Source organism: Tasmannia lanceolata, unplaced genomic scaffold (genome assembly GCF_043159265.1).
Source record: "Tasmannia lanceolata isolate RefF3 unplaced genomic scaffold, GAP_Taslan_0.1 ptg000011l, whole genome shotgun sequence".
In the NCBI taxonomy this organism is placed as follows: Eukaryota; Viridiplantae; Streptophyta; class Magnoliopsida; order Canellales; family Winteraceae; genus Tasmannia; species Tasmannia lanceolata.
In genome coordinates, this window is record NW_027518688.1 from 1647159 (window position 1) to 1662119 (window position 14961).

Below are 14961 nucleotides of genomic sequence, written 5' to 3' on the forward strand. Positions count from 1 at the left end.
AGCGTAAAACCAATTTCTCCATGAGAGCATTCGCCCCGAGCGTAGAACTAAATTATCCCTGAGAGCATTCGCCCCGAGCGTAAAACCAATTTCTCCCTGAGAGCATTTGCCCCGAGCGTAGAATAAAATTCTCCCTGAGAGCATTCGCCCCGAGCGTAGAAAGAAGAAAATTCTCTCTGAGAGCATTCGGCCCGACCGTAGAACCAAATTTCTCCCTGAGAGTATCCGCCCCGAGCGAAGAACCAAATTCTCCTTGAGAGCATTCGCCCCGAGTGTAGAACCAAATATTCTCCTTGAAAGCATTCGCCCCGAGCGTAAAACCAAATTCTCCTTGATAACGTTTGTGTTAGGCCAAGGGTTCAACAAGTACTCCCATTGAAATGTTTTGATGATTAACAAACTCAATTTGTTATAAAATAAAGGTTTTATACACTATTGATTTCCATTGGCAAAGTTATGGTGTTCATAGCGTAGCATCCTCAAGAGTGCATGACAAATGGCAAATCATTCAAGCTCAAAGTGATATCAAAGGCATGAAGAAGGCATCACCATCTCAAAGGTATTCAAAGACAAGGTTAAACTCTAGCCTAACAAGAATGGCAATCACTCAAAAGTTCAAGCTTGGCTCAAGCATCAATGGAGTTGAGTAAAGACATGTCAAAGCCTCTACAAGGTGCCAACAAGATTGAAGACCAAGTAGAATTAAGATGTAAATGGTCCTTCATGTATAATCTAGGTCTATGGCACAAAGGAGAGTTAAAATCAAACTAAGTAGAACTTAATGGGTTTGTGAATGTTCATAGTGGTGTCCCAACATTGTAGGACCCTCATGACATTCCATTTAACTTGATAAATTAAAGTTCTAAAAGCCCAAACAAAGACAACAAAAATATAAGAAGAAAACTGCTGTGCATAGGCTTCTCGGAACTCCGAGATTATTCTTGGAGCTCCGAGCTCAGAACTCCGAGAATGGTTCCAGGTTTAAATATTAAAGGGATTTCGGCCAACTCGGAGCTCCGAGCCTGGAGTCCGAGAAGACCGTTGGGGAGCTTAAAAAATGTGTATTTTCTCCCCTCTATAAATATAAACCTTGGGACTTTTGGAGTTGCAACAAAGGAGTTCAAAAAATATTCTAAGAGCACTAAAAGGCTTGATTCTCTTTCTCCTCAAGATTTTCACTCTCCATCTCTCTCTTGTGCCTTTACCTTAGATTATTCTTGAGAGACTTTTGGGTTTTCATTTGTTGATCATTTTCTTATGAGAGTGAGTGAGCTTTACTTGTAATTAGCCTATCTAGAGGCAAGCAAGCTAAAACCTTTCATCTTCTTTGTATTTGGCACAAAGGGCACCGTAGTAGACCCTTGGAGCGTGAAGCTCGATTTGTACAAGGCGGAAGGAACGCCGTATTTAAGTTCCTTGGAGAAGATAGTGGAATCCTCAAGGAGAGTAACTTGAGAAGAGTGGAGTAGGTCTTGTGTCATAACTTCTTTGTCTCTTCACCTCTTCTCTTATGGTAAGCTTTTTACTGTTACTTTAAATATTATTTTTGATTTCCTATTCAATCTAAAACTAGTGCAATCTAAGTTTTCAAAATCCTTAAAATTTGAATAGAAACCCAATTCACCCCCTCTTGGGTTTCTAAATGGAATTTCACTTGGTATCAGAGCATAGGCTCTTACATAGGATTTCTCTTTGAAAACCTACAAGGGAAAGATCCAAATGGCAACCTTTTCTCATAGCAATGAGGGGCAATCCACTACTAAACCTCCCTTCTTCAATGGCTCAAACTATCCATATTGGAAAGCTAGAATGAAAGTGTTTTTGAAATCTTTAGATTTTGATGTTTGGAGAAGTATCCAAAATGGATATAAAGAACCTAGTGTTGATATGGAACTATGGGATGAAAATGAAAGAAAGAGTCCACTATCAATGCAAAACCAATGAATGCCTTGATTTGTGCCTTATCTCCCGAGGAGTTCAATCGAGTTTCTACTCTTCAAACAGCTAAGGAGATTTCGGATATGTTAGAGATAGCTCATGAAGGGACAAATCAAGTGAAAGAGTCCAAGATGAATCTTCTCTTTAGAGAGTATGAACTATTCATGATGGACCCTAATGAAACCATTGCCGAAATGCATACTAGGTTCACAAACATAACAAATAGGTTGAGATCATTAGGTAAACAATTGTCCAGCAAGGACTTAGTTACCAAAATACTTAGGTCATTACCTAAAGATTGGGATCCCAAGGTCACCGCCATTGAAGAAGCAAAAGACGTATCAAAAATGGGCTTAGAAGACTTAATAGGTTCCTTAATAACTTTGGAAATGGTTTTAAAGGGAAGAGAAACCTTAAACAAACAAAAGGAAGATACAAAAAGGAAATGAATAGCTTTTAAAGCAAGAGTTGAGAGTGAAGAGGAAGAGACTGAAGAAGACACACAAGATGATCTTGCTCTCTTCACCAAAAGATTGAAGAAATTTCTCAAGTTCAAGAGAGGAGGCAACTCTACCTAAGGAAGAAATAGGCCTTCAAGCAAAGAGGAGATGAGATGCTATAAGTGCAACAAGGTTGGTCATATAAGGCCAAATTGCCCACTCATCAACAACAATGACAAGGATATGAAGAATAGAAGAAATGGCAAAAAGGCTTTGTGTGCGGCGGCTTGGGATGAAGGGAGTGCTTCATCCGGAAATGAATCCAACGGAAAGGATGAAGATGACTTTTGCTTCGTGAGACTCGCCGATGTGACACAAGATATCTCCGTATCCGAGGTAAATGATGTTGATGATATCTCTCTGTAGACACCCTCATTTTGCTACACTTTAACCAACAATAACCTAATATATTGATCTGTGGAATTTCATTGGTAAAGTATGCATCCTCAAATTTTCTGAAAACCAAAATGATAAAGAGATGTACCTGGTGAGATGATTAGATCCGAAAAATTGAAAAATACCCTGGTTGGTGAATTTAGTGTGTTAAATCCATGTGAGATCCCCTCTATCATGGATTTATATGTTTTAGCTCATTAATATCTCGATCTGACTTTACGGATCATCAATCGGGACAAAATAAGCTAGGGTCACTTCACAGCCCAGGACCTGATTCCATTCCAAGACCCGATTTCCGTAAATCGTTAGATCAAGGGCAGATCTTAACCTAGGTGTCTTTCCTTACTAAGAATTTGTGATCATTTAGTCAAAGTAGGATCGATCAAGGTTAATCTCAAATTCAGATTAAACATTGTGTCACTTAATTGAGCAAAAACCCAGTGAAAAATCACGGATCAATGTGGGTGAACGAAAGCCGTCGAAATAATTTAACCAAATTATCAACAACAGTGCTTTCAGTACTTTAATTGTTATCAAAATTCATATTTCAAAGGTTAGGATCATTCATCAAAAATTGATTAAGTTGGTTGGATCAATCGAATCGTCAATTTGATCAACGGTTGGAAAAACAATTCGCTGTTAAAAACCGACGGCTCGCATTGGTCAAAAATTCTGAAAATAATATTTCTATGGCAACACTGGGCTTAAATGAAAGAGGAAAAATCAACGATTTTAATGGCGAAAGAATTATTGAAATCGGACTTCAAAATCTCCTAAAAAAAGCGTTTTTTGATTTTTACATTCAAAATATTTGAAAAATCTTTTACAAGATTCTAGGAGATTTGGAGGCATCATCTCGTCCATTCTTTCGATCATTGCAAAGATTTCAGGATATTTGGAGACCCGATCTCGCCCGTTCTTTCGATCATATGGAGATTGCAGTTAATCGCAACCATTTCAATCGTTGCCATTCTCTACGAAGGCAACCAAATTGGACATTTCCCTTACCTTAAAATTTGCTTCCAAAATCTACAAAGATTCCAAGGACAAATGGCATCATCTTGGACCTTGAATTGTTCCTAAATCTTTAGTTCGTGATCCTGGCCACATAAGTGCCTGCCATTTTTAACATAGCCATGGCTTAAATGGAAGATGCCAAAGAAGAGGGAGAATATTCTAGAAAAATCCGATCTTGGCCATTCTTTCCCCTTCCTTTTTTCATCACTCAATCTCCACCCTACACCTCTAGGCCCTAAAGATGGCAACTTGGCTCATCCCTCACCTATAAATACCCATGCTCTCTTCTTTCAAAAAAGGAGAAAAAAAGAGGAAGAAGACTCAAAGAAAACTACTAGAGAAATCCTCCATATCCCCGCCTTCAAATCTTGTCCTATTCAAAGGATACCCAAAATCTCCATCACAGGTAGGTGCACCATTCTCAGATTTTTTCAGGATTATTTGATATTTTTTTATGTATTTTTGCACGAGTTTTAGCATTTAATTGAATTTAATTCAATATTATATGTGTGTGCTCAAAATCACGATCTACATGAGTGTTTCAATTCCGAGTCGTCCCGAAATTTAATACACTAATCTATTTAAATAGACTAAAATAACCATTGGATTGGATCGGACATTGAATCAAAGGATTTCGAAAAGTTGAGTGATGAGTGGAATTTTATTTAAAATAATGGCTGATAAATTACAAAATTCGAAAAAATAGCCATCTCAGGATGATCTATTTTTTGGAATTTAAAATTTTTCTTGTGTTCATCATATCAGAACAAGATTATAGGACGTTTTCCGGAGTTGTAATTTTCTCGAAAATCGTGTTTTAAAAATAGAAAACTCTTCAAAAATATCTTTTTGACGAAGAAAACTAAATTATATACTAAACGGATTCAAAAATTAATGGAATTTAGTGGGAAAATCATATGATACTGGTATATTCTACCATGAATATTTGAGAATTTTTGGAATGGTTTGGTATATTATTTTATGCTTTCTTTGAAAATTATCAGAGCTTGGGAGAATTTTTACAGACCTCTGATCACAGATAAAATTTCCAAAATTTTTACAGTAGTCTTATATTCCATATTTCTAGTTTCTGTAAAATTTTCAAGTTATTTAGATCTTGTTTCATATGGGATGTAGTGTTAATTCATAATCTGGTCTGAAAATTGAAAAATCCGAAACTGATAGTAAATAGTTTCCAAAATTCATAAACATCTCACAGCATGCTATATTTACTCATATCTTATTTCTGAAGAAATTACATTGAATTTAGATTTCTATTTCTAGTAGTTTCTGTGTTATTTTTGCAATCTGGTCAATTAATTGTTAAATCAAATTTAAATATGAGCTTAATGTAAAAATCTGTAAAAATCTTCCAGTAAGCTACATTTGATCATATCTTGCTTCTGTAGAAGTTTCAACTCATTTTGAATTCGTTTGCAACAGTTCCGCTTGTAAAAATCACTCATATGTTTAAAATTGATAAAATTCATTGAAAATCCAAAATTAATTGAAAATCATCTGAAAATCTCTAAAGAACCTTAAATCTCTGTCACATATTAACTCCTTAATCCATTAAAATAGAAATTTTAGGGTCTTTAGATTTCCCTGGAAAAATGGCCAGTGCATCCATAATCGTATCCCAATTGCACTCGATCTTTGACAATTTGAATATTTAAGCTATAGCATGTTGTTGGCTCCGAGGTTCACTGTCCACGGAAATCCTGAGATATGCCAGGCAATAAGATGCTACAACCTAAGTATTAAATTACACAAGAAAAGAGCGCACAATTCCCTTCCTTGGATGCCATTCGAGGCTGAAATTGGTGAACCCTAGAACCATTGGTATTCCTTAAATATCCAGAAACCGAAAATCCTTGAAATCTGAAATTAATTAACCTCAAGAACTTGAATCGATTTACTTTGTGTCTTTCGGAATCGTTGGATCACGGTTTCCGTCATAAGAACCATTAGAGCCCAATTTAGGAACACTTGTGTCAGGTCGTGTCCTAGGTTTTAGGGAGTCTTAGGTTTTAAGGAGTCCTAGAGTTAGGAGTCCAGCCTCATCACGTACGTTTGCTATGGATAGCAACCGTGCCTTAGGTGTAGTTACACTAGTCACCCACTCTTTCCCTAGGACAAGCCTAGTAAACTAGGATGTAGGTTAACCTGCATTAGTCTAAGGAACCACTTGCATTTAGATAAGAATCATATAGCATCTTAGATGAAATCTTAGGATAATAAAATCCTCAACTTGAATTAAATAACTTCTCCTAAAACTGTTGAAACAGTCAAATCCGTCCAGGTCGGTGTCTTAGTTGAGTTAGGCATATGTAGCTTAGCTTAGGTGCACCGAACTACGTCGACTCTGATCCCAGCTTGGGTACGTAGGCAGCTTGGATGTCTGATGGCATACCAACCGCGAGTCGGCACTACAACAAATTATGGTGTTTTGTATATTAATTTTCTTGTAAATTCTTAATTAAATCACTTAGGATTCCCCATGAAATTAGAATCTTAGGAGAACTTGCACTTAGATTGAATCCAGACAAATTAAGAAATCAAGATACACATTTAGGATTCACATTGAAATTAGATCATAGGATGCATGTCCCGTAGTTCGCACATTAACAGAGAGTTGAATGAGCCATTTAAAATAAATTTAAAAGAGTTAGCTTTTGGAATCGAAGACCGATTATTGGGCAGGAATGCTGCATGTGGTGGATAACTCCCCATACCTTCCATTCTCGTAACCAGGTAGGGAGTTTAGAATTCTGGTTAATTATGGGTCCTAGATCCCACATCTAGGTGGCGACTCTATCAGTCTCTTTTGTGTGGAATTCGGATTGCCTTAGTGGTCCCAAGTTCACATAAAAGATGAATTAAAATCAATAATAAAAGAGCACACGCCAATCGCGTGGGTACGAGAGACCAAGAGAAGGCGTGGCGGCTCGCGCCCCACCCCTCTCGCGGGATCGGGTCCCACAGTTTGGCGACTCTGCTGGGGACCACCTAACTTCATTAAAATTTCAAAAGATAACTCATTTGGATTTAATTTAGCTGGCTCATAAAAACTCTATCTTTTTTTTATACTTGTTAGATTAGTTTGTCTTGTTTTATTTTCTCATCACATTTTACTCGAACTTAATCTAACAAAACCTGAAGGCATCATAGATTGCGCAAACATATTGCACACACTTACATCACTTGCATCTAAACCCTTGCATCTCACGTGCACACACGTCCTATTTTGGGAACCCGGAGTGTTATCTAGCATGGTTGACTGGGATTTCATCACCTGGTGCCTCTGTGCTAGAGAAGCATTCCACCCTTAGCCTAGTACCTTTATGGTACGTAAACGGATCTCTTGTTCACGTACTGATACGCCGGACACTGGTACAGTATATCGAACATGGATTCGCGCTAAGGGAACTCTTGGCCTTACACATAGATTAACCCACACATGCATGTAGTATACGAACACATGTGCATCACGTGTGTGAGCCTAGCTTAGGACATCCTACCCACTTGTGTCTAGATTAGGGCGTAGTCCATCTTCCAAGGACATCCTACCATTCACGTGTGTGAGCCTAGCTTATGAAGACTAGTAGTAGAGGAGGCAGTAGATATGTATATGTGATTGTTGATGACTACTCTAGGTTCACTTGGGTGTTGTTTTTAACTAGTAAAGATGAAACCTTCAAGAAATTTATCAACTTGTGCAAGCGAATTCAAAATGAACAAGGGGTTTTCATAAATGAAATTAGAAGTGATCATGGAACCGAGTTTGAGAACATTGACTTTGATACCTTTTGTAGTGAAAATGGAATCAAGCACAATTTCTCGGCTCCAAGAACTCCCCAACAAAATGGGGTAGTTGAAAGGAAAAATAGATCACTTATCGAAATGGCTAGAACCATGTTAAATGAGCACAATGTTCCAAGAAACTTTTGGGCGGAAGCCGTTCACACGGCTTGCTATCTTTTAAATAGAGTGCTCATTAGACCTCACCTTAACAAAACACCTTATGAACTATGGAGTGGAACACCCCCCAAAGTTAGCTATTTTAAAGTTTTTGGTTGTAAATATTTTATATTAAACATAAAAGACACCTTGCATAAGTTTGACTCAAAATCCGATGAAGGTATCTTCTTAGGCTATTTAACCCATAGTAAAGCTTATAGAGTCTATAACAAAAGAACTCAAATTGTGGAAGAATCCGTGCATGTCAAATTTGATGAGTCATTTGAAACCTCCTAAAGTCATTAATGAAGATGATGACGGTGTCAATCTTCTAGAGCCTCATAGCCAAGTAGAGTCCATTGTTCAAACCTTAGAAAATCTTGATTTAGAAGGTCAACCTATAGAAGAACTTCAAGTAGAAGGTCTTCCCAAACATAGTAGAATCATGTCTAGTCACCCTTCTACTCAAATCATAGGTGAAACCTCACAAGGAGTTAAGACAAGATCTCACTATAGGAATGTTTGTGCCAACATGGCCTTTATCTCCCAAATAGAACCCAAGTCCATAAAAGAAGCTGAAAATGATGAATTTTGGATGATTGCTATGCAAGAGGAACTAAACCAATTTGAGAGAAACCAAGTATGGAGGTTAGTTCCTAGACATAGTGATCACCTGGTTATTGGGACTAAATGGGTGTTTAGAAACAAACTCGATGAGCATGGAGATATTCAAAGGAATAAAGCTAGATTGGTAGCCCAAGGTTACAACCAAGAGGAAGATATCAATTATGATAAGACATTTGCTCCGGATGCTAGATTGGAAGCCATAAGGATGCTACTTGCATTTGCATCCCATAAAAACTTTAAGTTGTATCAAATGAATGTGAAGAGTGTATTCCTAAATGGGTATATTATGGAGGAAGTTTATGTTGAACAACCTCCCGGTTTTGAGGATTTCAAATACCTTAATCACGTATAAAGGTTGGACAAAGCCTTGTATGGTCTAAAGCAAGCTCCTAGAGCTTGGTATGAGAGGCTTAGCTCCTTCCTATTAGAGAGTGGCTTTCAAATGGGCACGGTTGACAAAACCTTGTTCATTAAAAGAAAAGGAAAAGATATGCTTATTGTTCAAGTCTATGTAGTTGATACAATATTTGGTGCTACAAATGATAAGATGTGTGAAGAATTCGCACAATCCATGTAAAAAGAGTTTGAGATGAGTATGATGGGAGAGCTTACCTATTTCCTACGACTTCAAATCAAACAATGTAAAAATGGAATTTTCATGAACCAAGAGAAGTATACTAGGGAACTCCTTAATAAATTTGGTATGAATAGCTCACAAATCAAGCCAACTCCTATGAGCACTTCCACTAAATTAGAAAATGATGAAAGTGGCAAACCGGTTGATGAGAAGAAGTTTAGAGGAATGATACGTAGTCTATTATATTTGACCGCTAGTTGGCCAGATATATTGTTTAGCGATTGTATTTGTGCTAGGTTTCAATCGGGTCCTAAAGAGTCTCATTTGAGTGTCGTTAACAGGATATTCAAATATCTCAAAGGAACTCCTTCTTTAGGTTTATGGTATGAACGATCGAATGAATTCAACCTAGTAGGATTTTCGGATGCCGACTTTGCCGGTTGTAGAATTGATAGAAAAAGCACAAGTGGCACTTGTCAATTTCTAGGAAGGTCTCTAGTGTCTTGGTTTAGCAAAAAATAAAACTCGGTAGCCTTGTCTACTACTGAAGCAGAATACATTGCGGCCAGCGCTTGTTGTGCACAAATCTTATGGATGAAGAACACTCTCATGGACTACAATCTTGCATTTAGTAATGTTCCAATCCATTGTGATAATACAAGTGCCATCAACTTGACAAAAAATCCAATTCAACATTCTAGAACTAAGCACATAGAGGTAAGGCATCATTTCTTAAGAGATCATTCTCAAAAAGGGGATATTGAAATTAAGTACATCCACACCAATGAATAATTGGCAGATATATTCAAAAAACCCCTTAATGAGGATCGATTTTGTGACCTTAGGAGTGGACTCAACATTTGGAGTTTGGATCAAGTCAAAGAGTTTGCACATGAAGCATGAATAGAAGACACAATTATCCTTGTATATATCTATATATATATCTCTTGTTTTGATAGTGACTACATGGTTTTAGATGATCCAACCCTAACTCTAAAACTCACTCAATTAGTACCCATAGCCCACTTCATTTCAAGGGGGAGTCGGTACCATCACCCTTAATTAAGATACCTAAAACTTTGGCCATGTGCCATCATCTAAACCTTCGATAAGTCAAATGTGTGATTCATGCATTGGATCATGGTTTGAACTTGCAATGTCACCTATATACATATCTATCCATGTGTATGTGTGTATAGTGTTACAAGTAAGTGAATTTAAAATTTCACCTTATTTATGCATATGTAACCATTTCCTTCGTACATTAAAAAAAATAATATATATATATATATATATATTCTCTGAACTCCGAGATTTTGTCTCGGAACTCCGAGAATAGGGACAGAGGGAACCTGGAAAGGTTCTCGAAACTCCGAGACAATATCTCGGAACTCCGAGATTTCGTCCAGGTGGTCCTCGGAGCTCCGAGAAAATTTCTCGAAACTCCGAGATTCGGGCCAGTAGAAAATAAAAAAATCCGTGTGTTGTCGGAGCTCCGAGAATTTTTCTCGGAGCTCCGAGAATCGGGCCAGGAGCATTATAACCCTCGACTAGGTTCGGTTTTTCTTATTTTTCTTCTCTTCTTTCCCTCTTCCTTTGACTTCTTTTCAAACCCTAACTCCATTTTTCTTTTTTTTCTTCTTCATTTTCCCCTACATCTTCCTCCAAAACCCTCTTCTCCCTTCAAAATCCCTCTCTTCTTCCTAACACCTTTTTTTTCCATTCAAACCCTAGGATTTCACCCCTTTTTTATTTTTCCTTCTTCCTTTCTCTATTTATCCTATTTTCCTCCATTTTATGGCTATTTCTCTTTTTTTAACACATTATTTTTTTCTCCACCCACATTTCCTCTCACCATGCCTCCTAAAACCAAAAATCTCAACATTGGAGGCTCCTCCCAAGTTACAGACCCCGAATACGTTCCCGAGGAAGGGCCTTCACGGAAGAAGGCCAAGGCCAAGGCTATGGCGGCCGAGGTTGTGTCCAACTCCTATTTCACTGGGGATAAGGCCAAGAAACTCTGGGCCGACATCGGCACTAGGGGCATCTTCACCGGTAGGTACATTGATCCCCCTGTCCTTCAAAATTTTGATTTAAAGGCCAAATTTGATGCCCTTCATTGGACACCCATCCTTCACCTCAACGAACCCGTTTACCCTCGATTGGTGCGTCTCTTCTATGCCAATCTCACCATTTCCCCTTTCTTCTTCAAAATCGAATCTAAGATCAAGAAAACTGTCATCAAACTCTCCTATCACACTTTTGTCACACTTCTTGGGATTAGCCATGAGGGCTTATTACACTATTTTTGGCCAGAAGATGGCACACATTCACTTGATGATATTGATCATGACACTGTCTATAGTCGGATTACACGGCGCTACCACCGTAATATGCCCATACAATCTGTCGACCTCATTCCGGTTGCGTGCATGCTCCATAACTTCATGTACCACATCTTCATACCTCGTGCTGGGATGCATGAAGCCCTAAGACCCTTAGAGGCATATATTATCTACAGCATCCTAGAGGGCCGCCAGCCAACTTTGTCTGCCTTATATCATGTTTCGCTACTTGTTTCAGACCCCTGGCCGCTACCGCTCTTCCTTGCCATATGGCATGATACTCACCCGTGTCTTCCGCCACTTTGGCATCATCTTAGATGGAGAGATGACCATGACTCCTACTGCCCCGTTTGATGTTCAGACCTTTAACCTCATGGCTCTTAATCAAGCAGTGATTGACATTGATTCTGACGATGGAGGAGGCTACGAAGTCGAGGACCAGGCTGCACTGGCACCTCAGCCGTCACAAGATACATCTCAGTTCTGCACTCGCCAAGATTTGGCTCACATGCAGAGGCCATTGAGCGATCCATGGCCTCACAGTTTGAGCGGTTGTCTACCCATGTCGACTCTGAGATTTCGACTCACTTCCAGACCATGACTACCCACGTTGATGACCAGTTGGCCGCCTATTATCGCTACCTCTCCAGTGGTCAGTGGGGCCAGGCGCCGGGCATTTCTTCTCATCAGCCACCGCCTCCTCCGGAGTAGTAGATGGCTCTCGTTCTCTGATGATGGATCCTGTCTTGCTCAGATTTCTCTTTATATTAGGCTTATCTATATGTTTCTATTTGCCTCGGTTGTCTTTGGATTATAAGTTGGTTGTATGGATCCTATTTAGCTAGATGCTTTTATCGTCAGTTGGATCTTTTTGGGATGTATTCGGTTTATCTAATTCTGTCACATTTATGATGTGTCGTGGATGCTATGTCCTTTGACTGGTTGTATGCACTTTTATGTATGCCATTTCACATCATCTATATATATATATCTTTGGTTTACTGTGCGGTGTGCTTCTCTGTTCTATTTTTTTTGCTCGCATACCTTGTCTTATGCCTGCTTTCTCTATTGCATTGCAATTCACTTGTCTCATTGGCTCACACCTACCCTCTTTCCTCTTGTTCAACCTTTTTGGTGATGACAAAAGGGGGAGAATATTTGAGCTCCCAAGTCATAATAATATGCATATATTAAGGGGGAGCAAAGCTCTATGCTTATAATTTTGCAATAAAATTTCCATCATTAAAAGTAATGCCTTAAATGTTCAATTAAATCAAACTCTTAGGGGGAGCACAAATTGTTTTATTCATCCCTAAAGGGGGAGCTCCTACCCTAAAACAAATTATGTTTGTCATCATCAAAAAGGGGGAGATTGTTAGCCCAAGGGTTCAACAAGTACTCCCATTGAAATGTTTTGATGATTAACAAACTCAATTTGTTATAAAATAAAGGTTTTATACACTAATGATTTCCATTGGCAAAGTTATGGTGCTCATAACGTAGCATCCTCAAAGAGTGCATGACAAATGGCAAATCATTCAAGCTCAAAGTGATATCAAAGGCATGAAGAAGGCATCACAATCTCAAAGGTATTCAAAGACAAGGTTGAACTCTAGCCTAACTAGAATGGCAATCACTCAAAAGTTCAAGCTTGGCTCAAGCATCAATGGAGTTGAGTAAAGACATGTCAAAGCCTCTACAAGGTGCCAACAAGATTGAAGACCAAGTAGAATTAAGATGTAAATGGTCCTTCATGTATAATCTAGGTCTATGGCACAAAGGAGAGTTAAAATCAAACTAAGTAGAACTTAATGGGTTTGTGAATGTTCATAGTTGTGTCCCAACATTGTTGGACCCTCATGACATTGCATTTAACTTGATAAATTAAAGTTCCAAAAGCCCAAACAAAGACAGCAAAAATATAAGAAGAAAACTGTTGTGCATAGGCTTCTCGGAACTCCGAGATTATTCTCGGAGCTCCGAGAATGGTTCCAAGTTTAAATATTAAAGGGATTTCGGCCAACTCGGAGCTCCGAGCCTGGAGTCCGAGAAGACCGTTGGGGAGCTTAAAAAATATGTATTTTCTCCCCTCTATAAATATAAACCTTGGGACTTTTGAAGTTGCAACAAACGAGTTCAAAAAACATTCTAAGAGCACTAAAAGGCTTGATTCTCTTTCTCCTCAAGATTTTCACTCTCCATCTCTCTCTTGTGCCTTTACCTTAGATTATTCTTGAGAGACTTTTGGGTTTTCATTTGTTGATCATTTTCTTATGAGAGTGAGTGAGCTTTACTTGTAATTAGCCTATCTAGAGGTAAGCAAGCTAAAACCTTTCATCTTCTTTGTATTTGGCACAAAGGGCGCCGTAGTAGACCCTTGGAGCGTGAAGCTCGATTTGTACAAGGCGAAAGGAACGCCGTATTTAAGTTCCTTGGAGAAGATAGTGGAATCCTCAAGGAGAGTAACTTGAGAAGAGTAGAGTAGGTCTTGAGCTAAGACCAAACCACTATAAAAATCCTTGTGTCAAAGCTTCTTTGTCTCTTCACCTCTTCTCTTGTGGTAAGCTTTTTACTATTGCTTTAATTACTATTTTTGATTTCCTATTCAATCTAAAACTAGTGCAATCTAAGTTTTCAAAATCCTTAAAATTTGAATAGAAACCCAATTCACCCTCTCTTGGGTTGCTAAGTGGAATTTCAGTTTGCCCCGAGTGTAGAAAGAACCAAAGTCTCTCTGAGAGCACCAAGCAAACAACCAAAACCTATTCTATTTCAAGACCCTGAGGCACCCATTCCATTTCCAGACCCCCTGAGCCACCCATTTCATTTTAGACCCCTGAGGCACCCATTCCATCTGAAGACCCCTGAGGCATCCACTCCATATCAAGACCCTTGAGGAATCTGATCCTTCAAAAAAAATTCAACCTTCACAAAAATCATTTTCTTCATTCTGCTCTTCTTCAATCAATTTTGGGCCAGTCAAAATGTACTGTCTGTTCAGCTTTGGCATTCGCGCGACAAGCACGCTCTGCCAAAGAGGGGCATCTGTAGACACCCCATTTTGACAGGGCCCTAAACCTTCTTTGTTCGAGCTAAACTCATCAAATCAATGAATTAGGACCCCAAATTTCACCATAGGCCAGCTTACGGTCCCAGCAAGGCCCCTGCAAAATTTCATCAAAATTTGAGCACGTTTGCCTAGCAAATGAGCCAAGTTCTAATCGTAGTATAAATGCAGAATGGGGTGATTTATCCTGAAGAGGTCATGGCAAGGTCCGAATGAGACACGATTTGTAGTGCGCTTATCAATTTTTGCACAATCGCGCACCCATCAATTTATGGTAGTGCCAATATCAACCCTGAAATGCCTATAATTACCAAACTAAGCCTTATTTCTCATTTAATTAAGGATTTTCTAACCTAAATGAGAGAGAGAGAGAGAGAGAGAGAGAAATAGACCGAAACCCTAATTTCTTCCTTTTTTTATCTCCGATCTTCTTCTCCGGCTATCTCTGGCCCAACTCCGATCAATTTTAGTCAGATTTCTTTCTTCTTTACATTGTTTCCTTCTTCTATTCTTCTTTTTAGCATTGGAACCTTA